At 45.7% G+C, this 3689-nt stretch overlaps 1 pseudogene; it reads left to right on the top strand.

Annotated features, from left to right (window-relative positions):
* Positions 1-1825: 1825 nt before the first annotated feature.
* On the top strand, positions 1826-2477 carry LOC100611722 (large ribosomal subunit protein uL13-like; annotated as a pseudogene).
* The last annotated feature ends 1212 nt before the right edge of the window (positions 2478-3689 follow it).

The following is a 3689-nucleotide window of genomic DNA, read 5'->3' as shown; positions in this document are numbered from 1 at the left end:
CTGCACTCCAGCCTGGACAACAGAGCTGGATCCTGTCTCTAAGAAGAAATTTTTAAAAAAATGTTAGGGATATGATTTGGTAAGTGATGCAGAGAGGCAAAAGAATGGGATGCAATTCCCTGGAAGCACAATTGCTACCTGTAGGAATCATCCTGGGGACTCCCCTATCTGCAGATGCCAAAGGGTGGCAGTGTCCAAACTGAGGAAGTACCCAAGTGCAGGGAGGCAGCATGGGCGAATGGCAAACACTTGAGCCTCCAAGGCTAGGGCCCTGGCTCTGCTCCTGTGCTTTCTAAGATCTCTTACATAGCTGGGCATGGAGGCATGCCTATAATCCCAGCTACTCAGGAGGCTAAAGAAGGGGGTTCACTTGAGTCCAGGACTTCAAGACCAGCCTGAACAACATATGTATTATATACATATATATGTTGATTTTTGTAGAGACAGGGTCTCAACATATTGCCCAGGCTGGTCTCAAATTCCTGGCCTTCAGCAATCCTCCCACCTCAGCCTTCCAAAGTGTTGGGATTACAGGCATGAGCCACCACATCTGGCCTGAGCCACCAGGCCCAACCTAATTTTTTCTTTAAATTTACTAAAAGAAAAACAAGATCCTTTACCACACCACTTAACAGAAAAATATTAACATAAAATAATACAGATAGTGTGCAAAAAAGTCACTTGCTGGGTTGATTTAGCATTTTGGTAAAGTATACAAGCTCTGGACACAGACTGAGTATGTATCTTAGCTCAGCTAGTTACTATGTGTATGATTTGGGGCAAATTACATACCTTCTCTGGAGCTCAGATTCTCTTCTGTAAAATGAGGATAAGAATTCCTCCTTCATGAAATTGTTGGAACAATTAAATAACTTAATACTATATATATACATATATATATATATTTTTTGAGACGGAGTTTCACTCTTGTTGCCCAGGCTGGAGTGCATTGGCACGATCTCGGCTCACCGCAACCTCTGCCTCCCGGATTCAAGCAATTCTCCTGCCTCAGCCTCCCAAGTACTTGGGATTACAGGCATGGGCCACCATGCCCGACTAATTTTTTTTTTTTTTTTTTTTTTGAGACGGAGTCTCACTCTGTTGCTCAGGCTGGAGTGCAGCGGTGCGATCTCGGCTCACTGCAACCTCTGCCTCCTGGGTTCAAGCGATTCTCCTGCCTTGGCCTCCCAAGCAGCTGGGATTACAGGCGACTGCCACCATGCCTAGCTAGTTTTTGCATTTTTAGTAGAGATGGGGTTTCACCATGTTGGCCAGGCAGGTCTCAAACTCCTGACCTCAGGCGATCCGCCCGCCTCCTCTTCCCAAAGTGCTGGGATTACAGGCATGAGCCACCGCACCTGGCCTAATTTTGTATTTTTAGTAGAGACGGGATTTCACCATGTTGGCCAGACTGGTCTCGAAATCCTGACCTCAGGTGATCCACCTACCTCAGCCTCCCAAAGTGCTGGGATTACAGGCATGAGCCACAGGGCCCGGCCTTTAATACTACTTTTTTTTTTTTTTTTTTTTGAGACAGAGTCTTGCTTTGTCGCCCAGGCTGGAGTGCAGTGGCACGATATAGGCTCACAGCAAGCTCCGCCTCGCCGATTCACGCCATTCTCCTGCCTCAGCCTCCTGAGTAGCTGGGACTACAGGCGCCCGCCACGACGCCCGGCTAATTTTTTGCCTTAATACTATTTTTAAGTGACAACACATGTCATAGAAATATTAGCTATTGTTACTAGTACCAGTGCCTGTGGCACTTTCCTTATCTGTTAACGATTAGAACAATAAAAAGATGTGCTTTCCCAGGCGGCTGCCGAAGATGGCGGAGGTGCAGGTCCCAGTCCTCCATGGTCGAGGCCATCTCCTGGGCCGCCTGGCGGCCATCGTGGCTAAGCAGGTAATGTTGGGCTGGAAGGTGGTGGTCGTACGCTGTGAGGGCATCAACATTTCTGGCAATTTCTACAGAAATAAGTTGAAGTACCTGGCTTTCCTCTGCAAGCAGATGAACACCAACCCTTCGCGAGGCTCCTAACACTTCCGGACCCCCAGCTGCATCTTCCGGTGGACCGTGCGAGGCATGCTGCCCCACAAGACCAAGTGGGGCCAGGCCGCCCTGGACCACCTCCAGGTGTTTGACGGCATCTCACCGCTCTACGACAAGAAAAAGCGGATGGTGGTTCCTGCTGCCCTCAAGGTCGTGCGTCTGAAGCCGACAAGAAAGTTTGCCTATCTGGGGCGCCTGGCGCACGAGGTTGGCTGGAAGTACCAGGCAGTGACAGCTACCCTGGAGAAGAGGAAGGAAAAGGCCTAGATCCACTACCGGAAGAAGAAACAGCTCATGAGGCTACGGAAACAGGCTGAGAAGAACGTGGAGAAGAAAACTGACAAATACACAGAGGTCCTCAAGACCCACAGACTCCTGGTCTGAGCCCAGTAAAGACTGTTAATTCCAAAAGAAAAGAAAAGAAAAAGATGTGGCTGGGCTCAAAGCCTCCAACCCCTGGGCTCAAGTGATCCACCCCAGCCTCTGAAAGTATTGGGATTACAGGTGTGAGTCACCATGCCCAGCCATTATAAAACTTTTAAACCTAGTTTTTAAAATGTTTTAATTTTTAAGTTTTTTTGAGACTAGGTTTAAGTTTTGTAAGTGGCATGATCACAGCTTACTGAAGCCTTGACCTCCTAGGCTCAAGAGATCCTCTAACTTCAGCCTCCTGAGTAGCTGGTACCACAGGCATGCACCACCACACACAGCTACTTTTTACATTTTTTTTGTAGAGATGGCTTTCACTAAGTCTCCAGGCTGGTCTCGAACTCATGGACTCAAGCAGTCCTCCTGTGTTGGCTCCCCAAAGTGTTGAGATTACAGGCATGAGCCACCATGCCCAGTCTAAAATTCGTTTTAACTAATATAAAGTTTTTAGTGGGGAAAAAGTCAGTAATTTAGCTGAGCATGGTGGTGCGCATGCCTGTGGTCTCAGCTACTTGAAGGCTGAGGTGGACCAGGAGATCAAAGCTGCACCACTGTACTCCAGCCTGGGCAACAGAATAAGACTCCATCTCAAAAAAAAAAAAAAAAAAAAAAAAGAAAGCGACATACCACTATATATGGACAAGAATGGATACAAATTAAAAAGACTGACAATACCAAGTGTTGACAAAGATGTGGAGCCACTAGAACTCTTATTCATTGCTAGTGGGAATGCAAAAGGGGACAGCCACTTGTACAACAGTTGGAGTACCTTATAGTTAAACATACATTTAGCATATGGCCCAGTAATCCTACTCCTAGGTAATTATGCCAGTGAAATGAAAATATATGTCCACATAAATATGTATATATGAATGTTCATACAGTGATATTCATAATAGTTAAAAACTAGAAACAATCCACGTGTTCATCAAGAGGAGGGTGTAGAAACAAACTGTGCTCTATTTACAAAATAAAATATTACACAGCAATAAAAAGAAGTGAACTCTGACACATGCAACAACACAAAGGAATCTCAAAAACATCATGCTGAGTGAAAGAAGCATAACACCAAAAAGCACATGCCATGTGATTCTATTTTTGTGAAGTTCTAGAACTTGACAAACTTATGGTGGAAATATTTGAAATATGTTTGCTTCTGCCGTGATGGGGAGGAGAAAAAACAAGTCCAGGAGATTGAGGTCAAAAATTC

This window comes from Pan troglodytes, chromosome 7 (assembly GCF_028858775.2).
Source record: "Pan troglodytes isolate AG18354 chromosome 7, NHGRI_mPanTro3-v2.0_pri, whole genome shotgun sequence".
NCBI lineage: Eukaryota > Metazoa > Chordata > Mammalia > Primates > Hominidae > Pan > Pan troglodytes.
This window is presented reverse-complemented; position numbering and strand designations above follow the sequence as displayed.